This window comes from Chaetodon trifascialis, chromosome 2 (genome assembly GCF_039877785.1).
Source record: "Chaetodon trifascialis isolate fChaTrf1 chromosome 2, fChaTrf1.hap1, whole genome shotgun sequence".
NCBI lineage: Eukaryota > Metazoa > Chordata > Actinopteri > Chaetodontiformes > Chaetodontidae > Chaetodon > Chaetodon trifascialis.
In genome coordinates this window covers 32350855-32372475 of record NC_092057.1, presented here as the reverse complement: position 1 = coordinate 32372475, position 21621 = coordinate 32350855, and positions in this window count along the sequence as shown.

Sequence of the window (21621 nt, the reverse complement as noted above, 5' to 3'; positions counted from 1 at the left end):
TGATTGGAGATTTTGAAAGTGAACATGATCAACATTGGAAATTGTTCCTTCTCCTCAGAGAAATATGTAGCATAGTATTTGCTCCTGTTGTCAGCGTTGGGCTTTCTGTCTTTTTAAAGCAGTTGGTAATAGATCATCATAATTTGTTCAAGATTCTTTATCCAGACAGACCACTCACCCCAAAATATCATTTTATGACACATTTTTGGCGCATGATGATAAAGTTTGGCCCACTTTTAAAGTTGTGGTGTATGCGATTTGAGGGTAAACATGGTCCCCTGAAAAGACATGCTCATGTTGTGTGTAATTTCATAAATATTTCTAAGACTTTGGCATACAAGATTCAAGTTCAAAGTATGTATAATTGGAAATTTAGCGATCCACTGATGAAAAAAATGACTGTCCCAAATGCCTTTCCAGTCATGGTTGGATCATTGAAAAAAAGTGATTTATTAATTGAAAATCTGAAAGCACTTGGGTATGATGTTGGCACTTGTAACACAATTCATGTGGCTCACTCTGTCTGTTGGCTTGGTCAGACATATAAAACTGGTTGTGTTCTTGCTTTAAACAGTGATGCAAGAGGGGAGCGTCTATTTGGGGAGATTGTGCACATGGTTCCGAATTGTGAAAAGGAAGAGGTGCTGTGTTTTCTAAGAATTTTAACAGTGAAATATTTTGACAAGCATCTGTTTGCCTATGTGGTGCACCGGACTGATGAGTATGAAATGGTGAATGTAAAAGATGTAGCAGACATCAAACCATTAGACCTCCTTTCATCCTTTAGTGGAAATGAACTGTTTTTAAATCCCAGATACAAATTGATTGTTTAAAGTAACTGTAAACTTCTTTGCCTTTGACATGCGTACCTGAGCCAGTCTGATAGGACATGATGGTTAGTGGTGCTGAATGTATTTTGGTCATGCATTTAATGACGGTGTAACCTGATGTCCCTGCATCGATCATTTGCAGGTTAGCCCTGGTTTTCAAATTGTTTTCTGCAGTGACATATTTTAAATAAAGGTCACTTGACTTAAATACAGTTTTCGCGTGTTATTCTTAACACATCTTTGTGTTGAAACATTTAACACACAATATGTGTTAAATGTGTTTACACACTGATTGTGTTAAAAATAACACAAAATGTGTTGTCCTTAACTAGACACACAGATGTGTTAAAAAATAACACATGATGTGTTATTTTTAACACATCTGTTTTGAGAGTGTACACTCATTTTGCCCTGGGCTTTTCTAACATACTCCAGTTTAGAAAACATTTCCAAATGCATTATTTTCTCAAATTCCCGAAGCTTAAACCCTGCCAAGTGTCTGTGTATGTATCTATCGCTTATCTATCCCTCTGCACATATTCCACACAAAGCTGGAAGTGAGCCCTCCTTTGGAGAAAGTCTCTCGGCTAATCCTGCCTCGTACTAACCGAGGCTCGAGAAACAGTCAGCCTCAAAGTGGTTAGCACACACCAACAGATTTTGCCAACTGTAGTGGGGACGCCTTCAAAAATTCAATTCAAGCCGCTCTTCTGTCCTCTGTGGCTGAGAACCGATGGAGCAATTTGTGCTCGTATTTACAGCCAACGACAGTACAGTGCGAGAAGGTGGCGCACAAAAGTGCGCACGGTCTTATTTCACACTTTGTATGCGTGAGGTAGCACCAAAGACACAAAATAACACCCCAAATTCCAGAAAAAGTGGGTTTTTCATAATATGGGACCTTTAAGCCATACTGACTTTTAATTTGGTGCCAGTGTGTGTCTGGTCCCACACATGAACATGGACACACATTAGACCTTGTCCTCTCTCATGGGTTATCAGTGTCTAACTTGGAGATCTATGACGATGTGATTTCTGATCATATGCCTGTCTTGTTTGAAGTTGCTTTCTCCTGTGCTAAAGTTAAATCTAGCACTCCTGTTCAGAGACATTGGATTTTTAACTCTTATAGTTAAAAGTTCTCTGTGGCTTTTGGCCCATCTCCAAGTTGCCTTTTATTTCTAAAATATCAGAGAAAGTTATTCATGCTAAGTTGAAGACTTTCCTGGATGAGCATGGTGTCCTGGAGGTCTTTCAATCTGGTTTTAAAACTCTGCATAGCACCGAGTCAGCTTTATTAAGAGTTTTTAACAATATCCTCCTGGCTAATGACTCTGATGACCATGTAATTCTGGTTCTGTTGGACCGAACTGCAGCTTTTGACACTGTGGACCACAACACCCTAGTGGCTTGGTTACGTCACCTTGTGGACAGCTGTGGTACTGCACTGGAGTGGTTTAAATCTTTTCTGGCCAAGAGGAGTATGAGTGTAAGCCTTGGAAATTCAGATTCGAGCTCTGGTCCACTGCTATATGGGGTTTCACAGGGGTCAATTTTAGTGCCCCTGCTTTTCTCTCTGTATTTACTGCCTCTGGGCTCCATCCTGAGAAAGCATGGCATCGCATTTCATTCTTATGCTGATGACAGTCAGATATATGTGCCGCTTGAAAAGAAAAATGCCTTCTTGCTCACACAACTTCTGTCATGTCTTGAAGACATCAAAGCCTGGATGGCCTTTTAAATTTCAATGAGAAAAAAACAGAAGTGATGGTGTTTGTTTCTCTTCTGGCTCTCAACGAAGGCGGACGCTTTTTCTCTTGCTCCCTCCCTGCCCTTATCTGCCCTGCTGCTGCTACTCTTGTCTTGTGCTGTCTGTGCCTGATCTATTGGAGCCTCTCTCTGCATTCTCTCCGAAAACCCAAAATCATGGATTTGATTAGCTGGTCTCTCAATGCAATCGACCAAATTTTCTCGACAAAGAGACTGGGTCAAGGTGAGCCCTCCTGCCCTGACGGAACGTTTGCAGCCGGATACACGATGGACTCCTGGGAGAGGTGGAGGATCGTGTGCCTGTCGATCCTTTCCGTTGAGGATGTTGAAGATGTCTACACATTTGGATTTATGATAACAGGCTTTCTGCTGTCTGGAGTTAGCAGCTTCCTGATTTATCGCAAAGTTCGGAAGTTGATGGCAGGACACTTGGCTACCGAGAGGCTGCCCATCATGGTTGAGGGAATGTGCAGGGCTTTCAACACTCAGACTCATGCAATAAGTGAGATCGGTCGCAAACTGGATGCGATTCTTGATCAAAATCGCTAGCTGGATGCGAATTCTGAACTCCTTCACAGGGTGGATTCCAACTTGGAGTTGTCAGCTCAGCTTGGATCAAATTGACCACCGAATTTGGATATATTTGAATTACAGCCACCGGGAGACTCAGAAAGACTCAAGGCAGACGAAAATTGCAGTGTTGGCCTAACCCAAACAAATTGCTATCTTCATTGGCTCTCCGAGATAACTGGCCTTCTCAAGGTCGGCATCTCTCCACTCTCCTGGATGTTATGCAGACAGGACGCTCTGGCCCTATCTCCTCCCCCAAACATCCTCTACTCCCGTGAACTTTGTTTCTGGATCAGAACTCTCCGAGGTTGTCTCCATGGCTACGGCTGTGTCTTCGTCATCAGTCATCAGACGGAAGAGACAATGGGTTGGGACTGAGCAGAGACGATGTACATGGGCTTACTCATACACACACACGAAGAGACATATAACACACACACCCCCCTCAAACTCAACGCCTTCGTGCCTCCCTCCCCCCTCCCTTCCTGTCGTAGTATATCACGGAGGGTTGCTGCGAGGTGCCGTAATGTGGCTGCATGCATGCCCCCTCTGTGTCTGTACTGCGAAACCTCCCACCCCCCGAAAACCCTCACCCGCTCCCACATGTGCAAGTCTTTGAGTTTTGTTGTAATGTCTTATTATGTTGCTTGTGTGCTGAGGTGTTTTTTTTCCTAATCCCACACTTTGCCCCCCCACCCGACACACACACACACACACACACACACACACACACACACACACACACATACATACACACACAGGAGTCTAGTTTGGGATTTGCTTTTTTTGCCTCTTCCTTCCTCTTGTTCTCCTTTTTCTTATCTAAGTAAACGGGGCGCTGATCGCTGGATTGTGCAGACCCACAGTTCTCCTGTTCCTGTACTCCTCATGTTATGTGTCATTGTTTTTTTCATGTTTCTTGGACGGGATGTAACTGAAATGAAATTTCCCCTCCAGGGGACTAATAAAGGCTTTCTGATTCTGATTGGCCCCTTGTGAACCCCCTCCTGTTGACTTGGGCTCCTTGGCAGGCTATGTAAAGCCAACAGTCTCAAACTTGGGTTTTAAGATAGACAGTGATTTTAAATTGGATCGGCAAATTAGTGCAGTAGTGAAGTCCATCTTTTTCCAGATTAGGCAGCTGGCAAAGGTGAGGCCTTCCCCTTCCTTTGAAACAGTAATCCATACCTTCATTACATCTCGGCTTGATTACTGCACTTCATTTTGGAGTCAGCCAGTCCTCCCTTGCATACCTCCAGCTGGTGCAAAATGCAGCCGCTTGTCTCTTAACTGGAGTGCGTGGTCTCTAGCTATTGAATTGAGTCATTAGTATCGCTGTCTTCTCTAGTGTTGTCCCTGTTTGCAGGTGGATTTTCTGTTGTATGTACTCTAGCTGAGCTTTTTTCCCTTACAAGGTGATTTTCCGTTGTTACTTTGTTTTGTGCTATTTTTCCCCATGTGGAGATTTTAGTTCTGTTGCCTTTTACTTTTGCCTAGGAGCTTTTTCCCCTTGTGGAGTTTTTTATTGTAGTATTTGTTACTTTGTGTTTGGACATTAAAATCACCAAGCTTCTTGTCACTACATATTGGGTCCTGGCCTTTCTGTGTCTCGAGTCCGAAACATTACTTATTGTTTTATTGTTTTTAAAAACAATAAAACAATTATTTTAGCGTTTATTCCTGTTTTATTTTATTGTTTTTATATTGTTTTGTCCATTTATGTACAGCACTTTGTTTCAGCTGTGGTTGTTTTTAAGGTGCTATATAAATAAAGCAGAGTTGAGTTGAGTTGTCTGTGATTGAATAAAATGTTGTTATTCGGCCTTACTTAGGCTGAATGGAAGCAGTCTTTCAAATGTGGTACAGCCATACCTCCATCCTCCACTGAAAGTTGCAGAGTTTTAAACTTAATTCCGGGGGTTTTCCCCCATGCCAAATGAACCTGGAAATCATTTTATCCCACTCAGAGAATTGCTTTGCAGAGATTTCTATGGGTAGAGCCTGAAACAAAAAGAGGAATCTTAGGAGAATACAGATTCAATTCTTTGGGTGAGGCTCATGAAAGGGTTGGAGTTCCAACTCTGAATATCTGATTTTATTTTGGTTGAAGGGGGGTTATAATTTGTTTGCCAATGTGGGAATGTCTTTGGATAGCAGTACACCTAAATATTTCAGTGTAGTCTGGTTCCATTTCAAATGAATTTTTTCTTGTAGTTGTATTGGTGGAGTATACACTGTAAAAAAAAAAAAACGGTAAAAAAACGGTAAAAGCACTGGCAGCAAAGTTTCCAAACGGATACCGTAAAATTACAGTAAATAACAATATCACAGAAGTACGTACAATAACTTTAAAAAAACAGAGTAGATTTTTACAGTCAAATATAATTAAAATACAGCATATAATAGTTGATAAATGCCCATTATACTGTAAAATATCATACATATTATGTCAAAAAACATTAAAAAACAGATAACCTTCAGGTTAATCTCTGTAATTTTACAGTATTATAAAAACTGTAAAAAAAAGCGGTAAGAGCACTGGCAGCAAAGTTTCCAAACAGATACCGTAAAATTACAGTAAATAACCATATCACAGAACTACATACAATAACTGTAAAAAAAAAAGTTGATTTTTACAGTCAAATTTAATTAAAATGCAGTGTATTACAGTGACAAATGCCCATTATACTGTAAAACAACATACATATTACAGTAAAAAACATTAAAATCAGATACCTTTCAGATTAATCTCTGTAATTTCACAGTATACATTATTTATTTTAGGAAATAGCCAAGTCTATCTACAGTAACTTCATGTTAAATTACAATTTTTTCCATGTACAATAACAAAGTTAGAATGTATAAAAAAAAACTAGGTTCATAAAATTTAGGATAACTGTCTGCAAATTAACAGTATTAATCTGTCATTTTATAGAATTTGTATATTAAAAAACAACCATTGGACAGTGGAAAAACAAGCTAAATACATTACAAATACATCGAAAATAGCTACATTTAATGCCTCTCTCTTTAAATTAAGGGTATTTAGTATTTATTTAATGGAGTGGTCTCGTCTACCTAGAGTAATTTCCTGTTTATTTATTGTTCTTTCATGTTCAATCACTAAGAAATAATGTATAAAAATGCATTAAACGAACGATGAATGTCTGCCCATTCACAGTATTAATTTGTCATTTTAAAGAATTACGAGATTTAAATATGTTTATTGGACAGTAGAAAAAAAGCAGAATATATTAAAAACACATCAAAAATAGCTATATTTAAGGCGAATCCCTGTAAATTAAGAGTATTTAGTAGTCATTTCATGAAACTGTTTTGTCCATCTACACTGATTTGCTGCATTATTGTGGTTTCCCCAAGTACAAAAACAATGACACAATGTATAAACAAAATATGCACCTTTAATCAAATAGGAATTTCTGCACATTTACAGTATTAGTTATTTTAAACAATTGGACAATGGAAAATTAAACACTGTACATCAAAATACATCAATATGTACATTTAAGGATAATATCTGTAAAAACTTCACTTTAGTATTTTTAACCCTGGGCCCAAATGACATGTTTTCAGTCACAATCCGATCAGCTTTCTGCAGCTGCTCCTGTGCTCAACAAGTAAGTTACATTGACTAGACCTCCATATACAGGGCAAAACTGGAAACACCCTTCATCTATAGGTAACATCAGCATAAGAACTACCTACCTACCTACAAAACAATTTAATTAAAATAATAAACACGTACTCGGGAGTTTTTTTGAGTTTGGCCCATGTTCCACTTGACAACATCGAGAGGGTGGACTTTAAGTCCTATACTACAGCCAGCCACCAGGGGGGTGATTGAGATGTTTTGGCTTCACTTGAGGAGCTGTCATGCTGTCCATCATACTGTATTACTATTGTGTGTACTATTACCATGTACTACCATGTACTATTCATACAAAGCATGTTAGATTGATTATGTAGTGATCCAGCTGCATAGTATGTGGATTATGTAAGCAGGAAACGCCCGTATGTATACTAAACTATCAAGAATTTTTGAGTATGCAGTGTGAGCTGACTGCACATACTCAACTTAATGCATTGCTAGCCTGATAATCAGACCAAATTGCCATTTCGTTTTACTGCATTATCCTGCTCTCATAGCAGTCGTTAGTATAGAAGCTAAGTGTAAAAGCAATTTCTCAAGATACAAGTTGCCATACACAACTTTTGGAGACAGATGGACCTCGCCCAGAAGCCATCACAAGGGATGTGCAGGGGTAATACAACTCTGATATGAGGTGCGATGGGGTATATTTCATCCCCGACATCCCATTTCCTAAACCACATCTAAACAGAGCTAAATGTCTCTGGTGGATTAAGCTGTGTGGTAGACCGCAGTCAACTCAACGTAAAGAAGATAAATAAGGATGTCTACATTTTTTATAAGTAGGGTTTACGCCGATCTGATATTTGGCATTTTATGCAATTTCTGTGATTTGCCGTAATGTCTCAATTCACCGATCCAATCAATGACATTGTTGTGTTGAAACTTTTTGCAGATGCTCCTGTTGCATAGATTACAGATGGCTTGTGTTTTATCTGTCTCATTTACTCCAAAGAAGTTTCATGGCACAGACATGTTTGTTTGTATCTGAGAGCTAATGATTTAAAATTGAAAAAACTTTATTATCCATCTTTGTGGCTTTTGGTTTTGACTCCTGTCACTATGTGATTTTGAGTATCTGCAGATACTGAGTCCCGATCCGATACTTCTATAAAACATTATGAAACGAACTAAGAGCAGAGAATAAGATCCAGGATGTCCTTTTTATTTTTTATTTTTTTAACCAATGGCTCTTATATTAACATGTAACACTTATGCACAATGCAGTGCAGTGTGCTGTACTTCTATGATGTAGCTTGCATTACAGTCTCAAGTCAGAACAGAACACAGAAATAAAATAACCGTGAACCGAATGAATGAATGGACCTCGCTTTCATTTCTGATAATGGACACCTCGAAGGGCATCCCACTTATACCATGGTCACTTAGAAATAAATGTTAAATCAATTATTAATAAGTTAATGTTTGTTTTCTTCCTTTAAAATCGTAAGTTTTTCACAAGAAGCACCTGAATGGACTATTTAATATCTCTCGTTGTGACGCGTTGCCATGGTAATCGGCTCTGGCCGCAGCTGTTATATTAGGCCTAATCAGTGGAGGGAAGTGAGATGACTGCTTAACATTATGTTACGTGATACAAAGTATCATTTCAGAGGGCAAGTGCACCTCTTACCGCTTGTGTGTGTCCTCTACTGCCTTGCCGTTGTGTTAATAAACTGTGAAACAACGTATGTTAACGTATGTTCTGAGTTTCTGTTGCCACGGTTACCAACTAGCATTTGAGCCAGCGCAATCGTTGTTTACTTTGAAATATTTCCACACAGCAGACATAAGCAGCATATCACGCACCTCAGCTTCAAAACAAACTGCTGCATTGTGCCGTGTTCCGCGCATGCGCTGTTCAATGGCGTCTGTCACAGACACAGACCCACCCTGTAAACGTTGGTATTTAATAAATACTATTTTATTCTCATTTATTTTTAATCACTAGCCCATATATTGTAAATGTGATTAAAAATAACAATAAATATACATATGTATATATATATTATTTATCCAATACCTGATCGGGACATAACGTCCGATATCAGATCGAGTCTGCAGTCACATGATCGGCCCCGATTTCCGATCACGTGATCGGATCGGGACAACCCTAACCGAAATGGATGCTAAAGCAAACATCTTTAGACAGTGCCCATCCGTGTAGGCGTGACAGTGAGAAGGCAAGGGGTGGTACAAGGAAGGTTATGGAATTTATGGTGCTGGCCGACCTGCCTTTCAATGTTTGCTGGCATACTTCAACATTGCATATGTATGGTATGATTTTTTTTTTTTCACTGCAGTGAAAAAGTAACCTATCCCCATGGGATGGCGATTAAAATTTGACATAATTACATAGGTTTTTGTAAAATGTAATAGCAGAATCTAATTATTGCATGTTATTTGCAATAAGAGTAATTTTGAGGCCTTTTTCTCAATGCAATGAATGTGTAGTAGGAGCTGGACTCTGTTCCACAATTGCCAAGCACAGGAGCAGCTTATTAAGATGCACAGTAATATTTGGACTTAGGTCATGGCCATTAAACTTTGTAACTATTTCTTGCAAAAGAAACAAATGTAAAAATCATTTTAAGACACATTTAATTTGGGCAATACATACTGTGTGTGAGAAATTGTTGTCAGATCATTTCAAACTGTCTGTTCACTTGCTTGGCTGCTGGGGCCTCCTTAAATATCTCTGACTGTCCATCTAGGGAAAAAACAGACATTTGTTTAGACATTCCATGTGAACCTATTGGCATTTTACAGACAAACATGAGAACTGAAATTAGCATTTCTAATTTGAGTTGTTTTTTTCTTATCATACATTACCAAAGTATTTACAGCAATCCTGAAGTTAATTTCAATGCCTTTTCAAAAGACCTTCTAAAAATATTTTGACCTCATCACCACTTCAAGCTGTAATCAGCAACACATCTTTAACTTACTAAGCAGTTGTAGTTTGCAATTAAATTTATAAAACACAACCATACAACAGAATTCAGATAAGCTGGGAAGGAACAAAGTTCAAAAGAACAAAACAAACCAAAGGCAAGGATTGGACTGAGGAAGAACTGATATATGGAGAGAGAAATTTCCAAAAATTTTCACGTCAAATTTGCTGACCTTCTGGAAGTTTCTCCCATCTCCACACAGGATCTCTGCAGCACAGCCAGAGTGACCATCAGGTTCTTGGACACCTCTCTTACCAAGGCTCCTCACCCCTAATTGCTCAGTTGTGCTGGGGGGCCAGCTCCAGGAGGAGCCCTAGTTGTTCCAAACTTCTTTGATTTAAGAATTATGGGACCACTGTGCTCTTGGGAACCTTCAATGTAGCAGATTTGTTTGTAGCCTTCGCCAGATCTGTGCCTTGACACAATCCTGTCTCTGAGCCCTGCAGGCATTCCCTTTCACCTCATGGCTTGGTTTTTGCTCTGATATGCATTGTCAGCTCTGAGACCTTATATAGACAGGTGTCTGCCTTTCCAAATTATGTCCAATCAATTGAATTTACCACAACTGGGCTCCAATCAAGGTGTAGAAACAACTCAAAGATGACTGAGAGAAATGGAAGCAACCTGAGCTTCATTTCAAGTGTTATAGTAAAGGGTCTAAAAAGTACAATGTGATATTTTACATTTTTAATAAACTTGCAAACATCTCTTAAATTCTGTTTTCACTTTGTCATTAAGGGATATGGAGTCTAGATTGATGATATTAAAAATGAAAAATTTCTGAACCCATTGTATTTTACAAGCTAACCAGGGCCATGCAGAGACCTCGAGGGAATGCGTTAAAAAGGGGCACATGGAGGAATATTACACTGATACCACGCACCAAGCAACCCATATTCAAACAGAATGTAACAAAGAATCTTACAACAAACTAGGGCTAGGCAATTAATCGAAAAATAATCAAACTCTAATGGACTTGATCTTGCTCATATCAATCATGGTGTTCGCTGTTGCCATGACAGTAAAAGTTGCATATATTTAAGGAATTTGAAAACTTGTCTACAGTGATCATGTTAACCCAAACCATGATATTTTATAGCTTCAATCAAGTGGGTTTTGTGCTTAAACACAACTAGACTTTAACCACAGTGTCACACCAGTGTCACACCAACATCATTGTTTTCACTCCCAAAAGACACTGTGTGAAAATATCACAAAATATCCAGGTGTGAGGGCAGTGTAAAATACAAAACAAACTGAAAATACATAATTGTTCATCAAGGGTGGAGATAAACGTTCATTAATCATAATCAAGATTAAAAGTTAAATTAATCGAGATTTTGACTTTTGTTATAATCGCCCTGCTCTAAAACAAACCGATGTTACTGGAGAGGGACTATAATTTGTTTTCTCTTGTGTGTGTGTGTGTGTGTGTGTGTGTGTGTGTGTGTACACTTACTTTGGCTGTGCAAGGTGAAGCATCGAGGAGTATCTGTTTTCTATCAAAGCCAACAATGTGCCACTTTACTTCCTAACTAAGAGAGACACAAAAGAGCAGATATAAAGAGTGATAAATATTCTCTTTTGAGATTACACTCAGCACATTACTCCCATCAACATTATATTCTTAAAAGTAACATTTGCTCAAGTGAAAATGGAGCAGCAAATATGGTCTTACCTTCTCCATGTCGAAGTCTCCTTATTTACAGGCATGACATCAATACAAGCAGTTCTCAGACACATATGGGGAAACAGGAGAAAAAAGTCAGCCTGGCTCTGTGCAAAGCTAATAAAAGCTCACAAATTAACATGTACCAAAAATTCTTTACTTCCAATATGTCATTTATCTAAACAGTTCATATCATAGTAGGGATGTAACGATTCACTCAGGTCACAATTCAGTTTGATTCATGATTTTTAGTCCACGATTACAATATTTCATGATTTCTTTTAACAAAATTATTTTCCAGAAAGATGACTGATTTTTTAATTTTTTCTAATTTCTGTTACGGAAAATCAACAAAAAAAATCCATTGTACTGTATTTTCTTGCCTCCTTTTCAATACTGTATCAAATTAAACAATTTCTATTCCTGAGGAGGTAGACACCGTAACTGACTGTAAGGCACAAACTAAGGCAATTCTCCGTTTCTGAGGTAGGTACAGTAGGTTAAGTTTCACTTTTGGGACCACACCGGAAGCGTTTTCAAATTAAAAACACTAGCTCTAGCGTAAAGCGCAAAGAATCCCTTCATTTTTTAAAAGGCTTTTATTTTGACGGTCATCATCAACGGAAAACTCAGGAGACACGCAGCCTGTGCAAACGCAGCTGCAACCCTTTTGACTCAACAGACATGCAAGGCGCATGCACACGCAACGCACAAGCAGATAAACGGTCAAAACTAATTTGCCTATCAGCTGTTTCATCACAGAGATCCCCCCCCCCCACCACCACCACCAATTTAACTCGTGACATTTTCAAATTTTTAACCGGCCCACGAGTAATTGTTACATCCCTATATCATAGTCAAGCTTTCAGCTTCATGCCGAAAGTCCGATACAAGAGGAAGTAAAAATATCTACAATCACATAAGAAATCTAATAAAATAAAATTAAATACCACTTACATTGTTAAATTAACAAAAGAAATTTTCCATGACTAATTTACAAGAATAGCCCCACTGATGTTACATAGTTTAGTCTAAGTTAAGGGTTTTTGGATACACAGAGTTTGGTCAGTTCCTAATGTGCACTTCATCAATTTATCACTTACCACAACCTGAAAATGAGCACTAATATCTGTACATGAATAAGACACTGCATGTACAGTGGGTACGGAAAGTATTCAGACCCCCTTAAATGTTTCACTCTTTGTTATATTGCAGCCATTTGCTAAAATCATTTAAGTTCATTTTTTTCCTCATTAATGTACATACAGCACCCCATATTGACAGAAAAACACAGAACTGTTGACATTTTTGCAGATTATTAAAAAAGAAAAACTGAAATATCACATGGTCATAAGTAGTCAGACTCTTTGCTGTGACACTCATATATTTAACTCAGGAACTGTCCATTTCTTCTGATCATCCTTGAGATGGTTCTACCTTCATTGGAGTCCAGCTGTGTTTGATTATACTGATTTGACTTGATTAGGAAAGCCACACATCTGTCTATATAAGACCTTACAGCTCACAGTGCATGTCAGAGCAAAATGAGAATCATGAGGTCAAAGGAACTGCCTGAAGAGCTCAGAGACAGAATTGTGGCGAGGCACAGATCTGGCCAAGGTTACAAATTACTTTTTAATTACTTAAATGGAAGACGTTTGGGACGACCAGAACCCTTCCTAGAGCTGGCCGTCCGGCCAAACTGAGCAACCGTGGGAGAAGAGCCTTGGTGAGAGAGGTAAAGAAGAACCCAAAGATCACTGTGGCTGAGCTCCAGAGATGCAGTCGGGAGATGAGAGAAAGTTCTAGAAAGTCAACCATCACTGCAGCCCTCCACCAGTCAGGGCTTTATGGCAGAGCGGCCCGATGGAAGCCTCTCCTCAGTACAAGACACATGAAAGCCTGCATGGAGTTTGCTAAAAAAAAAAAACACCTGAAGGACTCCAAGATGGTGAGAAATAAGATTCTCTGGTCTGATGAGACCAAGATAGAACTTTTTGGCCTTAATTCTAAGCGGTATGTGTGGAGAAAACCAGGCACTGCTCATCACCTGTCCAATACAGTCCCAACAGTGAAGCACGGTGGTGGCAACATCATGCTGTGGGGGTGTTTTTCAGCTGCATGGACAGGACGACTGGTTGCAATCGAAGAAAAGATGAATGCGGCCAAGTATAGGGATATTCTGGACAAAAATCTTCTCCAGAGTGCTCAGGACCTCAGACTGCAAGGTTCACCTTCCAACAAAACAATGACCCTAAGCACACAGCTAAAATAACAGAATCGCTTCAGAATAACTCCGTGACTGTTCTTGAATGGCCCAGCCAGAGCCCTGTCTTAAACTCAATTGAGCATCTCTGGAGAGACCTAAAATGGCTGTCCACCAACGTTCACCATCCAAACTGACAGAAATGGAGAGGATCTGCAAGGAGGAATGGCAAAGGATCCCCAAATCCAGGAGTGAAAAACTTTTTGCATCATTCCCAAAAAGACTCATGGCTGTATTAGCTCAAAAGGGTGCTTCTACTAAATACTGAGCAAAGGGTCTGAATACTTATGACCATGTGATATTTCAGTTTTTCTTTTTTTAATCCATCCATCCATCCATTTTCTATGCCGCTTATCCCTTTCGGGGGCGCGGGGGGGCCGGAGCCTATCTCGGCTGTCAACGGGCGAGAGGCAGCGTACACCCTGGACTGGTCGCCAGCCGATTGCAGGGCACAAACAAACAACCATTCACACACACACACACACACACACACACACACACACACACACACACACACACACACACACACACACCTAGGGGCAATTTAGAGTCACCAATGAACCTAAGGAGCATGTTTTTGGTCTGTGGGAGGAAGCCGGAGTACCCGGAGAGAACCCACGCATGCATGGGAAGAACATGCAAACTTCACACAGAAAGGCCCGACCCGGGGTTAAAAAACATAAAATCAATTTAACCGCACGTACTAAATAACCTACAATTTTGTGGAAATAACTACGGATTTATGCAATTTTACATACATTTCTTCATTACAATTATTGGGAACATCAACATCATTTTACATCATGTATGATGTAAAATTACATTTGAATATAAAAAAGACAAGCTGCCTTTAAAAACATAATAATAATGTAATGTTACTATGGTTAATTATTTCTAATTTTAGGGGTAAATGTTTAAATTACTGCTAATATACATTAATCTACAGTTATTGTCTTTTTGAAAATGGTGATAAACCATTTTATCACCAAAAAAATCAAACAAAAAAATATATTCAAAATTACAGTGGAATGTGTACTAATACAATACCATATAAATGGTAAAAATTTAAATTACTTCCAATATCTAAATGTACAGGCACTTTATAGTTTAAAAAAGCAAAAATCTGTAAGAATACAGAATACTCTCTGTCTGTAATTTTACGTACATTTCTTCATTATTATTATCAGGAAAGATCAGTAAAATTACATTGCATTTTGTATAAAATTACATTTGAATATGAAAGAAATATGTTAAATTACCCTTAAAAAACATAGTAATACTGTAATAATAAATTATTAGTAATTAAATGTTATTCTAAAGGTAAATATTTAAATTACGGCTAGTATCTGTTAATTTACAGTTATTACATTGTCTTATGGAAAAAGGTGGTAAACATGTAAAAACATACAGAAAATTGTATGTAAAATTAGAGTTAAAGGTGTACAAATACAATAAATTGTCATTAAAAAACATAATATTAATGTAGTCTTACATTATGGTTAATTAACTGTAATTTTAAACATAAAACCTAAAATTACTGAAAATATCTGTAAATCTACTGGCATTTCATTGTTTTATTGGAAAACAGAATACAGAATATTTCCTGTAAAATTACATGTTTTTTTACAGTGCAGTTTAATGTCAAAGTCTGGGTTTTCTTAACATTCAATTTAGAACCTGCAAATCTGCCACAGCTATCCACTATCTTAAACAGTTCAGAAAATGAGTTGGAAGGTTTACTTAAATATACGAGAACATCGTCTTCACATAACACAACCTTAATGCTGTCAGCTTGTCTAATCCATTGGGCAAGGTGTTCTATATAAAGCACTAAAGCACTAAAACTAGTGGTGACATTATGTCAGGGTGGGACAGTCTTTTTTTAGCTTCAAGTTTTATCCACTTGATCTTATAATTGCATGTTTGTTTTACAGTTTGGTAGTAATCAGTATTTACATTTTATACTTTTTTTTTTTTTTTTTTTTTTTTGGTGTGTTGCATGGTTTTATTATATGGTTTTATCTCTTGGGTTAACCAGCTGTAGCTCACGCTGAGCCTCTCCTTCTAGGGCACCCAAAACAAAATCAGCTTGTTGCTGCTGACTCAGTTCTTGTGCCCTCAGCATGGCTTCCACCTATAGGTGTGTTAACGCTGCTCTGCTGGGCTGTGTTCATTTCTTAACAGTGGAGCCGGTATCCTGCCGACAACGCCAAATAAGATGTCACACAATAGCGTGAGGTTCTTAATTTTTACTGGCAAAAAAGGAAGGTAATTCCACCGTTAAAGAAACTGGAACACAGCTGCACCGATTTAAAGTATTTATTAAATAAACACAGGATTAAAAATAATGCACTAAGTTAAAAAAAAAATAAAAGACAGCCACTTAAAAGATAATAAAACGCAGTAAATAAAAGGTTAAAAAAGTATTGTTTAGAATAGCTAGAATACCAACATGTACCAGGGTACAGCAGTTTTGCAGGTCCTAAATTTAAAACACCATAAATGACTCTCCTTAAAATTGGTTATGCCAATTCAATTCAATTCAATTCAATTCAATTCAATTCAATTCAATTCAATTCAATTCAATTCAATTCAATTCAGTATTCCTTTATTAGTCCCACCAGGGGAAATTCCAATTTACAGCAGCATCAGTAAAGTGTATAGAGTATTAGAACAAGTGCAATGCAAATTCAAAACAAGTATATATACAAAAGAGTGGGATAAAAGAATAACGTCATCCCAAGAAATTGTAAATAGTATTTACAGATTGTTATGCACTGATTATTGCACAGGTTATTGCACAGATTGTTATACATATTATTGTACTGATTACTTGGAGCAGTTTCTGTTCAGTCTGACGGCTGCAGGAAGGAATGACCTGCGATACCGCTCCTTCACACACTTTGGATGTAGCATCCTATCACTGATGGAGCTCCTCAGTGCAGTGAGTGTGTGTTGGAGGGGGTGGGAGTAATTGTCTGTAATGGAGGACAGCTTGGCTGTCATCCTCCTCTCCCCCACCTCCTCCACCTGTTCCAGAGGGCATCCCAGGACAGAGCTGGCCATTCTGAAGAGTTTGTCCAGCCTCTTCCTGTCAGCTGCTGTGATGCTGCTCCCCCAGCAGACTACACACACAACAGAGTCATAGAAGGTCTTCAGGAGTGCCCCCCGCACCCCAAAAGACCTCAGCCTCCTGAGCAGATAGTCTACTCTGTCCTTTTTTATAAAGTGCAGTGGTGTTATGAGTCCAGTCTAGTTTGTTGTTCAGATGAACACCCAGGTACTTATAAGATGTGACCATCTCAATGTCCCTTCCCTGGATGTTCACTGGTGATGGGGGAGAGTGTGGGCAGCAGCGGCGGAAGTCCACAACCAGCTCCTTGGTTTTATCCGCATTAATCAGCAGGTGGTTCTGCTGACACCAGTCCACAAAATCCTGAATGAGTCCTCTGTATGACCTATTGTCCCCATCTGTGATGAGGCCGACAATGTCAGCTGTGTAGAGGGTGAAGAGGAACGGTGCGAGAGACAAGTTGGAGCATGGGTGCTGAGTGTCTTGTGAAGTGGATGAGGGGCTGGGAGGAACAGTGGGGGGTGGCGTTGGAGGTGGTGAGCTGAATACTGCGGGGGGGGGGGGGGGGGGTACTTGGGCAGAGTGCTGGCAGAACAAAGGAGGGCTGCTGCAGTGCTGGTACAGCTGGGGGAGGGGCAGATGTTTCCTCAAACCTGCAGAAGTAGGTGTTTAGCTCATCTGCCCACTTTGAATGGCAAAGTCCAAATACCTTTACAAATACTGAAATTTTTCAGGAAATAGGAGTGCTCTACTTATGTTACAAGGGTAGCGTGGGGGGAGCTCTGTGTGACTGTTGGGGAGCGCGGTCCAATTAATCACAGCTGTTTAATATTATAAATAATATAATATAAATACTGCCAAAAACTCAAACTGTAAAACAAACATGCAATTATATGATCATGTGGATAAAACTTAAAAATACTTAAACCCTAAAACCTAAACCTAAAAAAAAAACTGTCTCACCCTGACAATTACACAACCATGTCTTGTTCCCTGTTCTAATTTAATAGTATCCAACAAATACCCATTTATTTTTATCCGGGCAGTAGGGTTATGTTATAATGAACTAATTCCTTTAATAAACTTCATGGAACCCAAATCAAAGAACCTTATACAAAAACCTCCAGCTCATGGAGTCGAAAGCCTTCTCTGCATCCAGACTGATCAGTAATGCCTATAATTTATGTTCTTGGATATGACTGAATATATGCAGTGTGTGTCTAAAATTATCATGAGTTCGTCTCTGCAAAATAAACCCTGTCTGGTCAGTATGGGGAAGGATCTTTTCAACTCTTTTGGCAAGCATTGATGTGTAAAGCTTGTAATCAATGTCGATGACCGAGATTGGTCTAAATGAATCATAGTCCAGTCTGTCTTTTCCATCTTTGGGTATAACATAGCAGCCTCTCTCCATGTTGGTGGGATGTCCCCATCTTTCAAAGCTGCGTTAATGTCTGAGGAAGTCCTGGTACCAACTCAGACTGGAAGGTTCCTGTAACAGTACAATTTGTGCATTCTCCTTTTTCATTTTACTCAGAATCTAACTTCTCTCAGTCAGATTTAGGACCCCATTTATGTTAAAAGAAATAATTTCAAGGTTTGGTTAATTCCCATGCTTGCATACGCGAGAATTCTCCCTGCACAACGACCAGCACTTAAACCGTTACACATCCCCATGACTCTCGTGAACATTAAGAAATGAACATAACAAAATAAGAACAATGACAAAATGATTCTAATCAGAATGTCCTTACATTCCTTAGAGTGTTTAACTGCCAATATTGAGGCTTGTTCTAAATGAGCCTGTTGGGGGCTCAAGGTGTCAGAGCACCCATGAAGGGATATCCTGCTCTTCTCAAAGAATAGGGCCCTTCACTGCATGAAAAACCACATTTTCGACCCGTAAATCCCCGTGAATTTTGTAGATTTTCGGCGATTTACGGCAAGTTTATGGGGAACTTTGCCGGCTCCGAAAATTGTCGGAAACGAACCATCTGTGGGGGGGGGGCGTGGTTAAAGGTGCGAATAGCTCTAATTAGCACATGAATCCTACCGACGTTGATCTACTCCGGCTGGCCTGCTGACTTCACAAACAACCATTGGATGATTCCACAGGCATTTTAAAAGGAAACCATCACGTGATTGGATAGCAACTCCAATCACATGAGTGAGTGATTATGTGATTGGATGACAACTCTGCTGCTATTGGTCATCTGTGCGCCACAAATAATAATAATAATAATAATAAATACATATTAAATTAAATACTATATAATAAATTAATATGTTAAAAATTGTTATTATATTGTTATATTTATATATATATATAAAATATAAATGATATATATATATTTTATTTGATTGATGATTCATTGATTTATTTGGCGATCCACCTTCAACACTACCACACAGTAGAACACAAAGAACACAGTTGACAGAAACATTTTGAAAAAAAGTCTTTAATGAAATCGTGACACACACATTAACAAGGATCAACCAAGTAAAATCAGTGACTACTGGGGGAAAAAAAGCAAGGAAATGTGCAGAGGGGTTCACTGATAAGAGTCTCTGGGTTGGGCCATGCCGCTCGTCCATGGTGCATGAAAAAGAGTCTAAGGCCTTTGGAAATGCTTCTTTGCCGCCTCTGGGTCATACTGAGGTGGTGCCTGTCGCTTTGAAGGGGACTCCATGCGAAGCCTCTTGCGGTGTGTCGTCACATACTTTGGGTCGCTCTCCAGCCGATCTTGCAGTGTCTGCACACATGCACACACACGCGCATGCACACACATACACGCGTACCTCGTGAACAGGGGACTGTCGCCGAGCACCTGGGAAGTGGGAACTGGTGTTTCTGGTCATTTTAAAAATACAAAACTAAAATGCTACACTTAGTTTTAAGGTCTTTTACCATAATATTACTTCAAATGTCAATTTTTATTTTTTTTAAAGAAGAAGCTAAGAGGGGACTTGGCGATGTCTACCTATCAAAGAGTGGACCTCCATAGACTACAGTGTGACTGTCTGTATCCATTCATTCATTTAATGAGTGTTGGTTTACTGCAAAGACTTTCTTTGTTTCTTTCAAAATGTACATTTTAAAATAGACACAGATGGTCTAAAGATCAAGTTTGATTTGCAAATATACCAGAAATTTTGTTTTACGCTACACTGGTGAGGACGACAGTTGTAATGTGTTGTGTAAATTAGATCAGAGTAAATACCATTATCTAGTTTAGGAATTATTATTTGTAATTATCCACTATAATCTATCAAAATAGACATGTTCATTATCAGTCTTCAAGTGTGTCAAACATTTATTTGGAACTGAACAAAAAAACGTCCCCACTTGTATAGTAAAGAACAAAATGGTACAGGTCCCCAGTTAAATGGTGTGAAGCGACACTCACATTCACATTCTTCACATTCACACACTCACACTGCAATCAAAATGAAAGATTTAAACACAAGCCATTGCCCTTGTTTTTGAGACACAAATGTACAACTCACTTCATGAGACTAAAGACAATAAACATGTTTTTGGAACTGAACAAAAAATAGTCCCCACTTGTATAGTAAAGAACAAAATGGTACAGGTCCCCAGTTAAATGGTGTGAAACGACACTCACATTCCTGCATGTATGTATACATTAGGACAGAAAAAGATGTGGTCACTGTGACAGAAATGTGTGACTTGTGAATGTTTGGTTGGTTTTGCTTTTGCAGTGATAGTGTTTCCTGTTCTGTCTCTGCAGAGACTACAATGCCTTTAGAGAGTATTCCATTGTTTGCAAGTAGAAATACTAGCACACCTGGCTTTGAATAGGATAAGCCCAAATTATCCAAATGAAAAATGAATGTTTTTTTTAATATATATATAGAAATTGTGTTATTCTTCATGCAAACACCAATACCACTGGCATCTCTGTGTTGGTTTTACAGAACAAAGTTCAAACAACATAAAAAGAATTCTCTAGTCCCTTCATGTAATAACAAACAAGTTCCCCCTTGAATAGGATGGACCGACATTCAAACTCCACCATGTGTAAATACAAGAAATAAGCTAAATTTATTCTAATATATCCACTATGTTTCATAATATTCCATTGAAATAAATCATCTCTACAAAATAATCTCACAATTATTTTTCAAACATGATTTTTTTTATTATATTTTTGTAACAAAATATAAAGGCTTTAGGGGAAATGGCTTAACCATTTTCAAGCTTGACACTGTATTTTTAATAAGGGCTACCAAGAGTGCAATGAGTTATTCATGAATATAGTAGAGTCCAACTTGGTCATAGGAATGATGTCGGCAGTGAGTGCTAGATGCGTACTTCAGGTGGGATGGCAACTGCTACCTGCTATTTCAACGGCCATGTCATTGCAGATATGAAGACCTATTCAGCGTCAGTATATAAAGTAAGCACGAATTCACACAGGATCAGGCATTCCGGGAAAAAGCCCCACGTCATGCAAGCCTATCAGACACTAAGATCAGTCAAACATCCACAGCCTGAAATGTCTCTGAAAACTGAGACTATCCAGGTGGATTCAGAGACTAAACTCTGATAATCTACCTGTTTGTGTGTTCTCACTTTATTTATTTCATGTACCAGCTTCTAAATCTGAGTCTGACTCGCAATTTGCAACAATAATGATGAAGTCTAGAATTTTTTTTTGAACATTTATTGTAAGATTCAAAATGTCTTAAATAAACAAGACATCATCAGGACTATTTCCCATTCCACAATTACATTTGTCTACAGTAAAAACAGAGATTTCAGATGTCATTTGCAGCATAATGCCTATTTACATAT